The sequence below is a fragment of the Narcine bancroftii genome, chromosome 3 (genome assembly GCF_036971445.1).
Source record: "Narcine bancroftii isolate sNarBan1 chromosome 3, sNarBan1.hap1, whole genome shotgun sequence".
Lineage (NCBI taxonomy): Eukaryota > Metazoa > Chordata > Chondrichthyes > Torpediniformes > Narcinidae > Narcine > Narcine bancroftii.
Window position 1 is genome coordinate 274,873,336 of NC_091471.1, and position 17,339 is coordinate 274,890,674.

Sequence of the window (17,339 nt, forward strand, 5' to 3'; positions counted from 1 at the left end):
TTCCAAGATTTGGTTTCACTCATTACATCTCATGTTCAGTCTGTACGTCAAAGAATTATTTTTTTACCCGTTGGCTTTTTGAATGGTGCATTTAAACTCTGAGCCTTCAGTGGAATTAATGGTTTGTGGTAAAGTTGCACAAAGGTCATAGGCCCAACGGCATTAAAAAAAATGTGACTATTGCCAGGCTGACTTTATATCTGCTTTGATGAACGGATAGCCTGCTTTGAGAAAGGAATGCAATGGCTCTCCCCAAACTGTAGTGTGTTTATTAGGCCATCCCTAGCAGTCAAATGCTTTCATTCCAATTCTGACCATGAGGAAATGCCTTCAGCACGAGATTTCAGTTTCATATCAGCTACAACACAGGATTGGCATTGAGAAGTTTGGGCCAAATTGTGTGAAGTTACAACAAGGTCAGAAACCAGGTTCTGCTGCACAAACCCAAGCAGATGTAAGCAGTCAATAAAGTTCATTGCACTGAATACTCAGTGAATGTCCACACACGCACATGCACCCAGACACGCACACACCTGCATGTGCGCACATGCATACACACACTCACACTCATCCACACACACACAAACCTACACACACCCATCCACACCTACACCCACACACACTCATACATACACACGTCCACACACACCCACACCCACCCACACCTATACTCACCCACACATCCACATCCACACACACACACACCCACATATACACACAAAAGCAAACAGACACAGGTTAACCAAGTGGGATAAAAAACACACGATCCCACTCACATACTTTTTCTTGGACTTCTTCCTCAGAACTTCCCCAAACCCTCCCTCCTTTAGTTCCACTCTCCTTATTCTCTCTATTTAGGAATCTATTCCTGACAGGCTCAGGCCCGAAAATCTCACCAACAATGAGGGAGCTAAATCTTGTCTTTCCAGTTTATTGGTTTGGAGATAATTCATCAAATGTATCCATTGCATCTGTTCCAGCCACATTCCATGGTAGATTCCCTCTTAACTCCTCATTCAACGTTAGCCCCTCTGATGGTCACAAGTCCTTGGTTCAGCATGGAAGTACCCAGAGACTTAAGGGTTCATGGCAAGTGCATTGCCATTCAGTCAAGTCTGCGGTTAATCCAGTTTAGAACATCTTTGTTCATATTTGAAAAACATGACTTAAAGGAGAGCTTCAAACAATTTCTCTCATGGGCATACAAGCTGTCCTTGAACAAGTCCACTTCCATACACATCTCTCTAAACGTCACTCCACCCCACCCAGCACATGCTCTGTTCTCGCCGCTGCCATCAGGAAAGAGGTATCAGTGCCACAAGACTCACTCCACCAGGTTCAGGAACAGCTGCTCCCCCTCCACCATCAGACTCTTCAATGACAAACTCAATCAGGGACTCACTTAAGGATCCTTACTTTGCACATCATTTATTAATGAATATTTATTTTCTGTATTGCTCAGTTTGTTAGCACTTCCTTCTTGTTTACATTTCTCTTTCATTTTGTATGTATACATACATTTTCTTGAGTATCTCCGATAAGTAGAAATTTTGCCTCACCCGCAGGAATTTTAGGTTTGTATGTGATGTCGTAGATGTACTCTGACAGTAGATCTGAACTTCAAACTTTTATCCAATCAGAAGAGAAAATCAGATTCAAGATCTACTCTGCTTGAAAGAGTTAAATTTTTTAAATGGTTTCAAAGGGCATTTATTAAAGCCTTTTTCAGAGAGTAAAAATAGCATTAAAAAAGAGGTTGAGCTAAATTAATTTTGTAGGCAGTCATAGGGCAAAACATTGAAGAGTTTATGACAAGAATCTTGCTCACAGTTTCATGGAAGGCCTGCTGCAAATCCAGCAACATCGTTTCATAACAAATCAGTTATGTACTGAAGAGGAAATGATTGAACTACTGTGCTATGTGATTTGGTGCTGCCAGTTAATCAAAATCATCGGCTTCAACTATTTGTATTCAAAATTATATCCCTTTGTGCAATTATATTTGATATTTTTTTAAGATGGCCATCACATCTAACTTCCCCTAGTTACTGGAGACTGTGGTTTATTTTCCTTCGCTGGCTCCCAGCCCATGTTTATTCAGCTGTGAGCCCAGATTCCGATTCCCTGACCCCAGCCCTCCCTTGAAATCAATGATGGCAGCTTCTCTCTCACAGCAAACATCAGGGAGCGACCTCTTCCCGTCATACATCCAGCTGTATCTCACTTCCAATAGCTGGCTTCAATTAAAGTGGCCAATTCACCCTTGTTGTTCTCTTTCTCCTCCTCTCTTCCCCATCTGTGATTTGAGTCCACATTCTTTGATGTCTTTGCCATACAAAGGCCTTATGCTATCATCTTTGCTGTTTCACTGATCGCCTACTTTCTGGATGATTCCTGTTTCTTGCAGTGTAACGGAACACCACTTCAGAGTCCTCAGTTTTGCTCGTCAGGAATGCTGGTGAACAAATTATGTATGCTTTGTGATAGCACAAATAGTAATTTGTTTCAAAATACTACCTATCAGCCCAAACTGGGCCAAGTTCACCAGACGGATAAGCAAACAAAAGTCAGTGCCCTCTCCCAGATAAGGTTCGGTAACACAGCTACTCTCAGCACCTCTTTCACCAACCAAACTCCAGAAAAAAGCACGCTATTCCAAGCTGTATCCTGGACATAGATGTCCAAAGAAGGGGCTTTCAGAACAATGCTGAGAACCTTGACTTCATGAAATGGGAACAAGCAGATCAGACCAAATGACCTCACAAACAGCTAACCCACCCTCACGTGACCAGAACTCCTGGTTGTCTCTAAAGTAAAAGCCTGTCATTCCCACATTGGTCTAATTATAGTACTTCCACAGAACTCATAAAGGCAAAGTGGATGCAAGTTGTCCCCACTCCTCAGGAACTGCCTTAAAAGAAGAGGAGAACCCATTGCACTTAGTAGAAGATATACGTACAGTCTGGTTGCTTGTTCGATGCAACTTTTGTGGTGGAGATAGAATCATCACACTGATATCAGCATGACCTGAATTACCAACACAGTTGCAAAGCAATAGCATTTGGCATTAACCTGGTGAATCTGGTGAACTTTGACCAATAGAAATCCACCCTTTCCAGTATTTTCCTAATTTTCTGTCTGGAAACTCTCCAACCTCATGACGTTAACATTGACGTCTTTGGGTTCTGACAGCCTACTTCCCACTCTCCCTCTCTTCCCCATCCCTCTGTCTTTCCTTCAGCTCTCCACCCCTTCCCTCACCATACACAGAAGAGTCCCCCCTCCCCTTGTTTGCTGGTGTGCCCTCCCTCTGTTATCCACCTTTACCTTCTACCTGTGGGACTGTGCTCCTCCCCTGCCCACCACAAAACCCTCCCCCCATTTTTTTCAGGCACCTGCCCACATTTGTTCATACCTTAATGAAGGGCAAAAGCCCAAGCGTTGGTTGTGCATCTTTATCTCTGTTATATAACGTGCCCTTTTTGACCGACTGAGTCTCTCCAGCATCATGTTTTCACTTCAGTCATGATGTTTGCATATTGCTGTGTTTTACTCCTATCTTTCCAGTGTTGATTTCATTCTGGCATAAACTATAAGAGATTGCCAATGTCCATTGACCACCAAGATTATTTGCTCAGATCTTTCTTTGTGAGGCCTTACTGGCCATAAGTTTGTGCTGCATTTTGTCATTGCAACAGGGAAGCCAATTAAATCTATTTCATGAGTTGTGAGCACATGAAGAGTGAAAAATATTTCTTTCCCTACTCATTGGGAAAGTTTAGTAAACAGAGCCCAAGTTGAATCACATTGGTATCAAATGGAGTTAAAATCCAGCTGGTATCGATGACCATACAGTCCCTAGAGTCTGCTCTATTTTTCCAAAACCTATGATTGGCCATTACTGTTTATGCCCCATCGTTTCTAGATACCATTATCTAATAACAGTCCCATCTACCCCATTCTTTAGTCTTCCACAAATCCATTGTGTAGTGGAACAGGGAGTTCCAGAGAAGGTGCAGCAGGGAATGTTGTCCATAGCCCCAGATTCAATCTTGACCTCCACAGTATCTATGTAAAATTTGCACATTTTCCGTTTATTACAAGTGCTTTGGTATCATCCCACATCCCAAATAAGTGTCAGGTTGTCGATTAGTTGTTTCCTTTACGGTATTTTTTTTTTGAATGGTGGGAGGAAACTGGAGCTCCTGGAGAAAACCCATGCAGACAAGGGAAGAACATACAAACTCCTTACAACAGCATGGGATTCAAACCCCGGTCTGGTCCCAATCGCTGGTGCTGTAAAGGCTTTGCACTAATCGCTGTGCCAACTGTGAGAATAGGATTTCTCTGAGATCTGTCATAGAATTGATGGCTCATCATCTACATCATATGAAAGTATGAAGAATTACTACTGGCTTATATGAGGGAAAGTACCTTCTGATTTCACTCATAATCCATTTCTAATGACGTGATGGCTTCAGTAAAGAAAATTTCTCATCAATCTGGTGTAAACTCTTCAACCAAGAAAGCATCTTCGGCAATCTGCTCCTCCATCTTCAGGGTAGGAAGCGACTGAGGACAAGCAGTCAAGTCTGGAATCATCATCAAAGACCTTGAGCAATCTGACGCAGTCACATCAGTGTGGGAGATAGTTCTGTATCAAAATACATCCTGAAGGGAATATGAATCATAATCTGAACATTTCAGGGTAATATGGTGAATGAAAATATGATTCATATTTGAGAAACAAATCTGTCAATTAGAATACCAATCATTTCCTCATCAAAACAGTGCTACATAAACTGTGAATATTTTGTCTGAGGTACCATCTGAATTGCAGATAGAATGAAGCAGTAAGTGCAAGCTCTAACCACCAAAGATTTACAATGTAATATTTTACCAAACAAAGAATGAACTCCTACCTACCTCTTCCTAATGAGTCACTGTTCGATAGAGGATGAGATGCTTCGTCTCTGTGTTGTTATGCTCCACCAGATGCTGAGTGTTATGTCTTCTTCAGGTTTCATTTATTCATCTGGAGCTTTTTGTAGAAATGCTCCAATTTCCCAATGCCAAAGAAATTCTTGAACTTTCACAAAACGTACAGCAGTCAGTGAAGTACTTTTGAATTGTGATGTAGGAAGTGGCTTCTTCTGAAAATGAGAGGAAACCACAAAAATCTATGACAATGGCCCTTGCAAGCTAACTCTTCAGGGATTCCAATGCAAGGAAAAAGTCATCTGCTGGGGTAACTCGGAGGATTGAGCAACATCAGTCAGAGGATGTAGGAATTATCGACATTTCTACTTGAAACCTTCCAAGAAGACTGTGCAATATTCCTCTAATGCATTACCAAATTTGTAATTTAGACATATAGCATGAAAACAGCCAATTTCGGCCCATGATCCTGTGCCACCCAAACACACTAATTAACCTGTACTAAACTGCACTATTATTTAACACAATTTTCATCTCTTCATTGGTTTTTCCCAAAGGTTCCTGCTACTACTGTGACATTATTACAGAGATACAAATGTTGCACCTCTTCTCCATTGTTCGCTCTTGGAGGGTAAGGGGAGCACCCGGAGAAAACCCTCGCAGACAAGGGAAGAATGTACAAGATCCTTACAGACACGGCCAGATCTGAACCTGGGTTGTTGGTGCTGTAATAGCCTTGTTCTAACCATTATGCTAACTGTACACTGTTATTTAACACCATTTTCTTCTCTTCATTGCTTTCTCTCAAAGGTTCCTGCTACCACTGTGACATTACTAACAAGATACACACTTTGCTCCCTTTCTCCATTATATTTTTTCTCAAAAGTCTTGCAAAGATAACTACAGCAAATTTTGCTCTCTACTGAACTCAACAATTGCACATTTTCCAAAAGGAATCACTGGATGGTGAATAAGAAGCAGATTCAGATCTGCTTTTTGTATTATCTGGTTGCCCAGCAAGAGGGAACATTGTTATTAAGCTAGAAAGGATGCAGATGATATTCACGAGGATGTTACTGACAGGCTTGAGACATCAGGAAAGGCTGGGATTTTTCTCCCGGGAGCAAGGGATGATGAAGGATGATGTTATAGAAGGTTTAGATTAATGGACAGAGGTGAAAGATTTATAAGGGATCTGATGGACAACTTTATAAGGTGATGGATAGGTAGAATGAGCTGGCAGATGAAGTGGTAGAGATGGGTAGAATTATAGTGGATAAAATTAATTTCAGCAGGAAACTGGCTTTGAGGGATAGGGGCCAAACACAGACAACTGGGGTGAGGTCAGGTAGAGAGCTTGATGGTCATGGATGCGTTGGCCTGAAAGGCCTGCTCCGTGTGGTGTATCCTTACAATCTGCTTGTGACCTACCTGTTTTACCCAAGGGATCTCTTCAGGATGCAGGGTCTGTGCAATCATTAGCTGCAAGCATACAATATACCTCACAAAGGCTGAGAGCAGGAGGAGCCCAATGACAGGCAAGGTGGAGACTGGACCAGAGAGGTTACAGCGACTAAGGAGGCCACTCTAACCAGAAGAGTGACTGCATTGGTTGTTGTCCTGGATTTCCTATCAGGAAGCTACTGTTGTCTTTTTATTCATATTTTAAATAGGTTTTGACTGTCGTGCTAAAGGCATCAATTTTATGACTAATTTTGCTCTGGTGTGAAAAAACACACAAATGCTGGAGAAACTCAGCAGGTCAAATAATCCCTTTATGTAGCAAAGGTGAAGATACATCACCAACGTTTCGGGCTTGAGCCCTTCATCAAGGTGTGGGGGAACAACTTTCTTTTTTTTTCTTTGGCTTGGCTTCGCGGATGAAGATTTATGGAGGGGTAAAGTCCACGTCAGCTGCAGGCTCGTTTGTGGCTGACAAGTCCGATGCGGGACAGGCAGACACGGTTGCAGCGGTTGCAAGGGAAAATTGGTGGGTTGGGGTTGGGTGTTGGGTTTTTCCTCCTTTGTCTTTTGACAGTGAGGTGGGCTCTGCGGTCTTCTTCAAAGGAGGTTGCTGCCCGCCGAACTGTGAGGCGCCAAGATGCACGGTTTGAGGCGATATCAGCCCACTGGCGGTGGTCAATGTGGCAGGCACCAAGAGCTTTCTTTAGGCAATCCTTGTACCTCTTCTTTGATGCACCTCTGTCTCGGTGGCCAGTGGAAAGCTCACCATATAACACGATCTTGGGAAGGCGATGGTCCTCCATTCTGGAGACGTGACCTACCCAGCGCAGTTTGATCTTCAGCAGCGTGGATTCGATGCTCTTGGCCTCAGCCATCTCGAGTACTTCGATGTTGGAGATGAAGTTGCTCCAATGAATGATGAGGATGGAGCGGAGACAATGCTGGTGGAAGCGTTCTAGGAGCCGTAGGTGATGCCGGTAAAGGACCCATGATTCAGAGCCGAACAGGAGTGTGGGTATGACAACGGCTCTGTATACGCTAATCTTTGTGAGGTTTTTCAGTTGGTTGTTTTTCCAAACGCTTTTGTGTAGTCTTCTAAAGGCACTATTTGCCTTGGCGAGTCTGTTGTCAACAGAATCCTCGGTTTTAACTCTTTTGCTCTATGTTGTGGTTTACTGTGAACCCATTTGGAACTCCAACATGGAATTGAAGTGTGGTAACTTTTTGTGAGCTGCCCATGAGGCACACATAAGGGTGAGAAACTTCCAATTTCTGGTGTCAACATCTCTGAAGACCTATCCTGGGTCTATCATGTCAATGAAGTAATGAAGAAGGCTCACCGGTGGCTATACTTGGTGAGGAAGTCCGGTATGTCACCAAATCCTCTTGCAAAATTTCTACAGGTGTACCGTGGAGAGCATCACTGTCTCGTATGGAGGTGCCAATGTACAAGACAGTAAAAGGCTTCAGAGAGTTGTGAACTCAGCCTGCTCCATCATAGACACTAGTCTTCACTCTATTAAGGACATCTACAAGAGACGGTGTCTCAAGAAAGCCGCCTCCCAGTGGTTCTCAAACTGTTTTTTCCCATTCACATATCACCTTGTGTTTCTTTGGCTTGGCTTCGCGGACGAAGATTTATGGAGGGGGTAAAAAGTCCACGTCAGCTGCAGGCTCGTTTGTGGCTGACAAGTCCGATGCGGGACAGGCAGACACGGTTGCAGCGGTTGCAGGGGAAAATTGGTTGGTTGGGGTTGGGTGTTGGGTTTTTCCTCCTTTGCCTTTTGTCAGTGAGGTGGGCTCTGCGGTCTTCTTCAAAGGAGGTTGCTGCCCGCCAAACTGTGAGGCGCCAAGATGCACGGTTTGAGGCGTTATCAGCCCACTGGCGGTGGTCAATGTGACAGGCACCAAGAGATTTCTTTAGGCAGTCCTTGTACCTTTTCTTTGGTGCACCTCTGTCACGGTGGCCAGTGGAGAGCTCGCCATATAACACGATCTTGGGAAGGCGATGGTCCTCCATTCTGGAGACGTGACCCATCCAGCGCAGCTGGATCTTCAGCAGCGTGGACTCGATGCTGTCGACCTCTGCCATCTCGAGTACTTCGACGTTAGGGATGAAAGTGCTCCAATGGATGTTGAGGATGGAGCGGAGACAACGCTGGTGGAAGCGTTCTAGGAGCCGTAGGTGGTGCTTAGAGGACCCATGATTCGGAGCCGAACAGGAGAGTGTGGGTATGACAACGGCTCTGTATACGCTTATCTTTGTGAGGTTTTTCAGTTGGTTGTTTTTCCAGACTCTTTTGTGTAGTCTTCCAAAGGCGCTATTTGCCTTGGCGAGTCTGTTGTCTATCTCATTGTCGATCCTTGCATCTGATGAAATGGTGCAGCTGAGATAGGTAAACTGGTTGACCGTTTTGAGTTTTGTGTGCCCGATGGAGATGTGGGGGGGCTGGTAGTCATGGTGGGGAGCTGGCTGATGGAGGACCTCAGTTTTCTTCAGGCTGACTTCCAGGCCAAACATTTTGGCAGTTTCCGCAAAGCAGGACGTCAAGCGCTGAAGAGCTGGCTCTGAATGGGCAACTAAAGCGGCATCGTCTGCAAAGAGTAGTTCACGGACAAGTTTCTCTTGTGTCTTGGTGTGAGCTTGCAGGCGCCTCAGATTGAAGAGACTGCCATCCGTATGAAGGCTGGCGGCAAAACTCTGCATGCCAAACTGCATGAGTTTTTCAAGCTTTGTTGGGACCAAGTAAACTGCCTCAGGATCTTCGTGATGCCACCATCATCACCCTGTACAAAAACAAAGGCGAGAAATCAGACTGCTCAATCTACAGGGGAATCACGTTGCTCTCCATTGCAGGCAAAATCTTCACTAGGATTCTACTAAATAGAATAATACCTAGTGTCGCCGAGAATATTCTCCCAGATTCACAGTGCGGCTTTCGCGCAAACAGAGGAACTACTGACATGGTCTTTGCCCTCAGACAGCTCACCTTGTGTAATCCATTACTAACCACAGAACACCTCTGGCATCCTATGAGCCTCCATGAGAGAAGAGGTACAGGACATTAGGGTTAGGGTTACACACTCAACATTACAAAAACAGCTTCTTCTCCATCACCATCAGATTTCTGAATATACAATGAATCTATGGACACAACCTCTTTTCCCTTTTTTTGTACTAATTATTTGCTTTTTGTTGAATCCTGAATTTAAGAATTGTAATTGATAATAGCAATTTTGCACCTGTAATGTACAATACTACTGCTATAAAACAACAAATTACACAACATATTGTTCATAGCAATAAACTTGATTCTGATTTTGATTCTGATTCCAATTCTGATCTCAACTTTTCAATCTATCTCTTTACACCTGACAATAAGCAATTCAGTTCAATTCATCGCGAGCGAACTCTCCGTACTAATGTGTCCCCAGTTATTATCAGAATTGCCCTTTCCCTATTCATCCACAAAGACTGAGGTGCCAGAGCTGCTTCTGGGTTGGATGATTCTGGAGCATTCCTGGAGTCTCCTGATGGAAGTAGTGGCCAGGGTTTTGACAGCCCTGCCACTCGCTTATAAACCAACCCAATCCTCCCTAGAGATACTTCCAGGAATGGACTGAATCCTTCCCGATGAGACAGTCAACAAGTGCTAGCTCTGGTTCTAGACAAAACAGAAATCCATTGGAGGAACGCAGCTGAGGTGCTCTGGCCTGAAACATCGACAATCCTTTTTCTCCCATGGATGCTGCTGAGTTCTTCTGACAGGAGATTTTCTGCATCAGATTCCAGCAGTCCCTTGTGTCTCCATTCTATGATCTGTTTCTCACATCTGCAGTATGTTTGGCATACAAGTAGCTTCTGTGACCTGCAAGATGGATGGTCTCTGATAGTAGGGTTAATGTGCAAAACCAAGACAAAGATTAGCAGATGGCAGGAAACGGTCTCATACACTTGGGGAATTCATCTATACATGTATAAGTGTTGAATTCTTGATACCTCTGCAAGCAACTTTAATGAAGTATCCCTGAGTTGACAGCAAACTCCGAGCCCAAAAGCCCCGATACACAGCAACCAAACTGGGTCAATGTTATGATGTCAATTTTCCCTTGAGTTCTCAATTCCTTTTTCCCTTGACCCATGAGGATGCTGGAATTAGGTTACCTCCTTCTATCAACTTTACTCAGCCACATATCTATGCAGAAGCGTGACCCAAGGCTCCAGAGAAAACAACCTTTCCCACTACACCAGCTGGGCCAGTGCCTCCAGGGCAGAATCTTCAGATGGTGCTCTATTCCAGTTTATATTCTCTGTTCCTAGAGGTGCACATTATCAGAAGTAATGTTCATGCTAAAATGGCATATTCACAGCAGGGAGTGTAACCCCCATGGTGAGGAGTTTCACGGTCTCAGAAGGTAATCCTACTCCCAGAGATGGTGGCGGCACCAAATAAATCCTGAGATATTGATGCACTTGCAACAAGGCCATTCTTCTCTTTGGAGCGAAGAAGGATGAGAGGTGGCTTAATAGAGGTCTACAAGATTATGAGAGGCATGGATAAAGCTCCTTTTTTCCCCAGGGCGGGAGTAGCAAACACTAGAGGACAAGTGTACAAAGTGAAGGGAGGAAAGTTTAGAGGAGACATCAGGGGTAAGGTTTTTTACACAGAGAGTTGTGGGAGCCTGGAAGGCCTTGCCAGGGGTAGGGGGCCTGGAAGGCCTTGCCAGGGGTAGGGGGCCTGGAAGACCTTGCCAGGGGTAGGGGGCTGGAAGGCCTTGCCAGGGGTAGGGGGCCTGGAAGGCCTTGCCAGGGGTAGGGGGCTGGAAGACCTTGCCAGGGGTGAAGGAGGCCAGAACATTAGGGGCATTTAATAGACTCCTACTCAGGCACATGGACAAATGAAAAATGAGGAGTTATGAGGTTTAGATTTTTATTGGGTAGCTACATATAGGTCGGCACAACCTCATGGGCCCTGTACTCTGCTGTAGTTCCATGTTCTATGTTCCAAGCAGATGAGGCAGAAAAGAGAAGAATAGGGTTGCCTCTGTGCTAGAATGAAGGCTTAGATGCATTTGTGTGATGAGTTGAGACCAGTGACCAGTTTCTGTGCTCGGATTTCCAGGGAACCAATCTCTAACCTCACTGGATGCCCATAACCTGGAGCTCATTCCTCCTTACATCATGGTCCTGGGCATGGTCTTGCACTGGGAGGCAGCTCCCAGCTTAACAAAATTGCCCAGGTGGCCCATTGTGTCAGCAAGGCTTCAACAGCTAGCTAGGCCCCTTTCCTTAGGATCACCCACTGTCAAGGAGCCACATAGAACAGAAAATCCAAAGCAAATATAAAGTAATAAAATCAATTGCTTCAAAAATGTGAAATATGAAATTGCATGCACACACATACTCACCCACAAAAAATAATTAAAACTTTCAAACTAATTTAATTTAATCAAATAAAAAGCTTAACTTACTCTTCTCCCATTAACTAATTTCTCCCACTCATTTCCATGGGCTTGTTTCACCTCCTCTAATTAACCTGACCATATTGAATGGGTGAGTCAGCTGTGGGAACTGGGAAGGCTGTGGAGGTCCGTTTTACACAGTTGGACTCCAGGCAGAGTGACTACATGCAGCCTTGTTCAGGAACAAGGTTGCAGCCTCATCTGACAGGATGTTCAATTAAATTTTGGTGGAAAGTTGGCCTACAGTACATCATTCTATTATCCATTCAGGAAGGATATATGTGTGACCGCCTGTGTGCATGAACATGTATGTGTGTGTGTCTGCACTTGGTTCTATTGCTTTGATTAACACCACTGCCTTATTTTGGTACCTCTACCCTCCAGCAGAATATCCTGTCCATCTTTGTAAGGAGCGCCAATGGACATTGTAACAGTTCTCCAGCGAACATGGAAGAATCATGAATTATTCCTCAAAACCTAATCTTTCATTTCCATTTTAGACCTGAGTGTACATATTGTTGACTGAAATCAATCTAGAAATTGCACGCAGCCATTTTTTTATGTGAAAAGAAACTGTTGACTGAAAACTACATCTTCAGACCATTACCATAATTCATATTGCATCTCCCTTGTTTCCACAAAGATCAATTAGTTGATGTTTGAACAACACAAAACTTTCCCAAGTTCCTCCATCTTCTGTGTATCATTGACCTTTATGATGGATCTGGTTACAAAGGTAAAAGATACACCAATAAACACTCACTGTGACAACGGGAAATGTAGTGTAATGTAGTGGTTGGTGCAATACAATTACAGCACCAGCGATTCAGGTTCAAATCCAGCATGGTCCGTAAGGAGATTGTGCATTCTCCCTGTGACTACATGGGTCTTCCGGTTTCCACCCACCTTCTAAAATGTACAGGGTTGATGGGGTCATTTAATTGGGCAACATGGGTTTCATGGGCTGGAAGGCCCTTCTACCGTACTCAAATTAAATTAAATTAAATCACTGATAGCAGAAATTTCCTCAATGGAGATGACCACATGCATTTACAGCTCACAGTTCTCAGCTATGTCAGAGCATGGGTGTGAAATTACAACGTGAGAATGTGGGTGGGAGAGCAGGTGTTCACACATTGTACAGCAGAAGAAAGTTAACTTTCTCCGTTCTGCACGTTTGACACATTGAAGCCCCTAACTGAGGTTTTACTGCAGAAAGGGAATGAGAAGCACGTCACCGTTAATCTTTACTGTGATGGCCCCTACAGAACAATAGTAAATCATTGGGTCAAAATACCTGGCCACCACACAAGCATTTATTAAATTTGCTCAGATGAGTAGACCCTATCTGACTTCCTCATGTTAGATAGACCATCAGGCTCAGAATGACTGAGGGAACATAGCTGGGCCTCATGACTTTCAGGGAAGCATGTTTGGATACACAGGTGGGTCATGGTATGGTTCTTCTACCAATTATGCTGCAATCTGTATGATTCTAGGAACAAATTGACTCAGTGCTTTCAATGTGAGCCTGAAAGCGCTTCCTTCCTCTTGAGGAGTTAAGAGCCTTGGGTCCCAAAGAGTTGGTGCTGAAGTTACTCTTCCCTCAAATGGGCTTTGAGTACATCAGTGGACTTCCCCTCTCACAATCACTCACCATATTTGAGACCAGAATGGGGTCAGTTTCAGGATCTGATATTGGGCATGTGTAGTGTGGATTGTGGAGGGTAATATAACCTCTCCATCTGGAACTTCAGTGACAGAATCAGAATTTATGGTTAAGAACAAGTCACAAAATTCATTGTTTTGCAGCAGCATCAAATTGTAAACATTGCTAGAAACCCCTTCCAACAAAAAATAAAAACAGTGCACCAAAAGTTCAGTGTCTTTGGTTCATTGATTATTCAGGAATCTGATGGCGGAGGGGAAAAAGCTGTCTGCTGAGTACTCATCTTTAGGCTCCTTTACCTTTTCCCCGATGGTAGCAGGGTGAAGAGGGCATGGTTTGGGTGGTGGGGGCCTTTGGGGCTAGAGGTTGCTTCATTAAGACACTGCCTTATGTAGATGTCCTCGATGGAGTGCAGTCTGGTGCCTGTGATGTCGCAGGCCGAGTTAACAATCCTCTGGAGTTTTTTCTTGACCTGAGAGTTGGTGCCTCCATACCAGACAGTGATGCAACCAGCCAGAATTTTCTCCACAGTACACCTGTATAAGTTTACAAGAGTCTTCAGTGACATGACAAATCTCCACAAACTCCTCACAAAGTATAGCCACTGGCAAGCCTTCATTGTGATTGCATCAACGTGGACAGATCCTTGGAGATGTTAACCCCCAGGAATTTGAGGTTCTTGACCCTCCTGATTCCTTGATGAGGACTGGGTCATATTCCCCTGTCTTCCTCCTGAATTCCACAATCATCTCCTGGCTTTGTTAACGTTGAGAACAAGATTGTTGGTGTGACACCACTCAGTGAGTTGACCTGATCAGAATGTGGATTGTGGAGGGTCATGTGACCTCTCTAGCTGGAGTCTATTCGGAAGTCACCTCACCTCCCAATCAAGGGTTAGATCTGCTCACCCCTGAGGCTGATGCATGATTGGTCTTTGCAACTGAAAACCTCACAGATTAACGTAAACAGAGCCATTGTCCTACCCACACTCCTGTTTGGCTCCGAATCATGGGTCCTTTACCGGCATCACCGGCGGCTCCTAGAACGCTTCCATCAGCGTTGTCTCCACTCCATCCTCATCATTCATTGGAGCGACTTCATCTCCAACATCGAAGTACTCGAGATGGCAGAGGCCGACAGCATCGAATCTACGCTGCTGAAGATCCAACTGCGCTGGGTAGGTCTCGTCACCAGAATGGAGGACCATTGCCTTCCCAAGATCGTGTTATATGGCGAGCTCTCCACTGGCCACCGAGACAGAGGTGCACCAAAGAAGAGGTACAAGGACTGCCTAAAGAAAGCGCTTGATGCCTGCCACATTGACCATCGCCAGTGGGCTGATAGCACCTCAAACCGTGCATCTTGGCACCTCACAGTTCGGCAGGCAGCAACCTCCTTTGAAGAAGACCACAGAGCCCACCTCACTGTCAAAAGACAAAGGAGGAAAAACCCAACACCCAACCCCAACCAACCAATTTTCCCCTACAACCGCTGCAACTGTGTCTGCCTGTCCCGCATCGGACTTGTCAGCCACAAATGAGCCTGCAGCTGACGTGGACTTTACCCCTCCATAAATCTTCGTCCGCGAAGCCAAGCCAAAGAAAGAAGAAGAAGATGATTGATCTCCAGGTGCCAATCAATATTTATATCTGTCCACAGATGAGGCTGATGAATGATTAGTTCTCGCGTCATGTAGACAGGTCCTGCATTGAAAAAGCAGCACATACTCTCTCTCCCTCTCTTTCTCTCTTTGTTTGCTGCTGCCTTCAAACCATCCCTGAAGTCCAGGCTGCAGGCCACGGGTGGTCGACTGCAATGGGCCAGTTCTGGACCCTGAGATGTGGTTGATGCTGGAAACCAAGTTTAAATGAATTGCCTTTTTGATTGTGACAATCGCTGAGTCCAGGCTGCAGGCAGCTCTGGAGGGTTGAATGCAATGGACCTGTCCCAGATATTGAGCAGGGGATACATTGGAGACCAGGTGTATGTGTATGTACTTGTTTATTTTTTTACCCAGAATACAGTGCCTGTGGCTGGTGGGTACTGAACAAGTTAAACCCTTGTTTCTCAGTATACCATGCCTGTGTGCTGTGTTTATTGATCTGTGACCTTTTTGTGGATTCTCCTGTGTATAAATAATGACAACTGTTTGTTCATAACATGTGTCCTGTCTTAATTTTCTTTAAACCTGTTAAACCTATTCTGAACACAACAGAGTGCAAACAAGGTGTCCTGCCCAACATTGTTGACTAAAAGTAGTTGGTTTTTCAGCACTGGGAATGCTGGTCTGGGAGAGGGCACGAACATTGTTTGGCTTAATATATGAATGAACTTGGAAGATCTTGTGGAGTCAGCATTGATGGTATCTGTCTATGCCTTCAGGTGCCAAATGAAGAAGTCCTAACCCTTGAGGATAGGCTCGGCTATCACCTTCATTCAAAACACGGAGTGATAAACTGCTCAGCATTGATGGAATCCAGGGTTCTGGAGTGAGGGCTGGAAAATGATACAGAGATAGAAGTCCAGTCATTATTTTGATGAATTATGGGATTTTTGAAAGAGCAGATGTTTGATTCCTGAAGATTTTACATTCCTTTTTTAGATACCAGATGTAATCACAGTGTAGAAAAGCCAAAGTCCCAATGAACAGAGCAGGTTTAAACTCTGCAGCTGTGTTATGAAAGGTGGTGGACTATTGAGCAACCCATAGAGGAATATCCAGGAATTCTCTCACCATCAGGCCCCTCTGTCCCTGGATTTTAAACACAAGCCTTACTGTGCTGAATGTCTAAATTAAACTAAAAGGACTCCCTGGGGATTCTGAAGTAGAAGATCAAGCAGCTTTGTGGATTCCTTCCCATCAGGTCTATCTTCAAGGGGGCTGTGAACCCCCTTCAGAACAGATGCAAATGAAACCAAAGGCAAGCTGATCAACTTCTGGTTTCTGTTGGCCCCACCTTTCCTTATGTGTGCTTTCCTCTAGCTTTCTCTTTCTCTCTTCTTTCCCCTTGTGTCTGCTTCCACAGAACCAAAAACCCAGATACTCCCCCAGTCAATTTTTACCTTCCCTCTCTCCTGTACTCCCATCCACGTCCAATTGACACCATGTGTCTGTCGGCCTGTTCTCCTTCCTTGCCATTCTTCTTTCCTTCTCCCAGCCTTTGAATTCATGCACCTGCCTGCTTTTTCCTTATACCTTGAAGAAGAACTCGTGGCCATAAATGCCAGTTATATGTCTTTACCTCCAATGCACGTTGTGAGACCGACTGAGTTGATCCAGCATTGCTGCGCTTTTACTCTTGAATCACCAGCCTGGTGTAATAGAAAAGTCCATTGAACCATAAGAGGTGAAAGGTCAGGCAAGTGTGGGGAGAGTAAGGATTCTTTTCCTTCCCACATATATTTATCATTGCAACTCTTAGCCTCCCTATAAAGGGCAATGATTGGCCTGCATTCTACTAGAGGTTCATTTTAAAATCCCGCGACCACGGGGTCTGGTCCCAAGACAGCAGCACCTATGATTGGCAACAGCCACAAGGGGTTGCAGACTCCGGGGAAGTGGAGGACTGATGAAGGACACCAGAAAACGGAGACACCACTCCCCCATTTGAGAGAAGCAGAGAAAGCACCCACAGGATGGTGATCTTGGCGGAAAACCAGTGTGAGGGGATTTTAGGCTGAAGAGCACACAGGTGGTGGGTTGTTGGTAACTTGAGCCGAGGAATATGTGTAGGGTGCGAGCCACTGCGCTCAAGGGACTCACACCAGGCTGCGGACTGCTGGAGACTGGCTGGAACAGCACAAG